The following is a 2,619-nucleotide window of genomic DNA, read 5'->3' as shown; positions in this document are numbered from 1 at the left end:
AGGGGCCCCACAGTGGAGACTCTGAGCTAGAGGCGGAGGAAGCGAGTGGAGACAACGTGGTTCCCAAGCCCCAAGCCCGGCCAATCTTGAAGCAAAGGGTAAAACGTGAGCAACCTTTGGGCCCCGGGGGCGTTGCTGCCGGCAAGCCAGCTGTGACCCAGTGCACAGCCTACACCCCGTACACTCCCACTGAGTTGCAGGAGCTGGGGAGGCGGTACCGACAGCGCTCTGGAGAGCCAGTCTCGGCTTGGCTACTACGTTTATGGGATGAGGGAGCAGACAGCATTCTCTGCTCCCCAGGCGAGATGGAAAAGCTAGCCTTCGTGACAGTGCATCCGTCCCTGCGACAAAGGTTACAGCACTGCCATAGGTTGGCCCACGACCAGGGCAACCATTCTCTAATGGAGTGGCTGACTGCTGCGGTACGCACAGTATGGGGACAGGCTGGCGAGCTGCCAGACACTGTGAGTCAATGGCAGTCATATACGGAACTTACTCAGGTCATCCGTGAGATGGGTATGAGACATGCTAGTTTTCACCTTAACATGCAGGGGCCGGATGACGAGCTTTTAACAGCCAGCAGGAGAGATCTGGTTTTGGATACTGCACCTGCGAGTGCTTTGGGATCCTCGGTGGCTATTCTTACACCGTATGTGGGGCGACGGATCCATGAAGTTACAACTGCCATGGCCACCGTAGGGGATGTTGAAAGCCGGAGGCGAAGGAAGTTAAGACAGGAGGTCCGCGCAGTTGAGACCTGGAAGCCCAAACCAAAGGTAAAGGGGCGAGGTCGCGGGCCTCAGAGAGTAACGCGCGCACGGATGTGGCGTGATCTCGTGGCAGCAGGGGTCGATCGGAAGAAAATAGACCGACAACCCAATGCACTCCTGCTGGAACTTTGGAAACAACAATTCCGGAGAAGCCTAAGGGAGAAGTCTGGGAAAGCGCGACCCGACCCGTGTTCCTCCAGGACTTCATGCAGCCGCTTGAGGCCGACTCCTTTCAGCTTGATTAGGGGTGGGGCCAAGGTACCCGGTCAGAGGGGACGAGCAGGGACCGGAGGCCCCACGTGGAACTGTCCCTACATTGGTCCCCTTCTAATGTGCAGAGGGTTTTGGCCCTAGTTGACACTGGCTCAGACTGCAGTCTTGTTTATGGGAACGCAGAACTGTTCCCCGGACCAGCAATCTGCATTGATGGCTACGAGGGGGGGGGGGGGGGAAGACTGTGACCGTGAAAGCCGTTTCCTTACCACTGGCTATAGGAAGGCTTCCCCCTCGTACCTAAAAGGTTTAAGTCTCCCCCGTTCCGGAGTATATTCTAGCGGTGGACGTGCTACATGGCCTCAGCTTACCGAAGTCGTCGGTAGGAGAGTTCCGTCTCTGGATCCGGGTGGTGAAAGCGGTGACACGCGGGCATGCTCACCACCCTCCTCAAGTGTTGCCGCAGCCTTGGCGCGTGGTTACCGTGCGACAGTACCACCTGCCAGGAGGGCAGGAGGAGACTGGTGGTACCCGAAGAAGTCCAGGAAGTCCGGCTGTGCCCCGAAGGACTGGTGGTGCCCTGAGAAACCCTGGCTGTGCCCAGGATATTGCATTCACCTCCAGGCTCCTCGCACAGGGCCCCTCGCGGAAGACGCTTGTTGAGTAGATTGCGAGGGGAGACCCTGTAGCGGTGGAGTGTGGGGACAGAGCCCCAGAGAGCAGTTTCCAGGCTCTCGGCCTCAGGTGGAGGGCTGTTGGCTCGGGTGGTAGATGGCCGTCTTAGCTGTGGCTGGTTGGCCGTCAGCTGTAACCACTGAGCCATTGGCCACTAATATAACTGCCACGGCTACGGAGGAGAGTCGAGGGAAGTGGAGGAGATTCGAAGAGACTCAAGGAGAGTCGGTCGGTTGGCCGGAAAGCGGACAGCAGGTCGCACGTCCTGTGAACCCAGCCTCCAGTGAGATCATAGTGGTATGACTCCCCTACCTATGGCTCTGTGGGTATTCCTTTTTGGCCTCACCACATCCTGCGTTCTTATGTGGGGGGCGGGAGCATAGATCCCGCAGGCCGTCCCGCACGACACGGGGCTGAAAACTTCCATAGTGAGGGGGCTTAAAACTTCTACAGTGAGGGGGCTTAAAACTTCTACAGTGAGGGGGCTTACTCTTCTATAGTGAAAGACTTGAAAGTTCTTCACTGAGGGGGCTTAAAACTTCTATATTAAGGGGGCTTTAAACTCCTATACTGAAGAGGCTTAAAACTTCTCTATTGAGGGGGGCTTAAAATTCTATACGGAGCGTGCTTCAAACTTCTATAGTGAGGGTCTGACGACTTCTATAGTGAGGGGGCTTAACATTTCTACATTGAGGGGACTTGAAGCTTCCAAAGTGAGGGGATTAAAACTTCTTTACTGAAGGGAAGTAAAACTTCTATTCCTAGGGGGCCTTAAAAGTTCTATAGTGAGGGGGATGAAAACTGGTACAGTAGGGGGCTGAAAACTTCTATACCGATGGGGCTTAAAGCTTGTATACTCAGGGGACTTAAAACTTCTATACTCAGGGGACTTAAAACTTCTAGTCTGAGGGGACTTGAAACTTCTATGGTGAGGGGGCTTAAAACTGCTATTCTGAGGGGC

Source organism: Rhinolophus sinicus, chromosome 14, assembly GCF_057876585.1.
Source record: "Rhinolophus sinicus isolate RSI-liver-muscle chromosome 14, RSI-T2T, whole genome shotgun sequence".
NCBI classification, from domain to species: Eukaryota; Metazoa; Chordata; class Mammalia; order Chiroptera; family Rhinolophidae; genus Rhinolophus; species Rhinolophus sinicus.
This window is presented reverse-complemented; position numbering follows the sequence as displayed.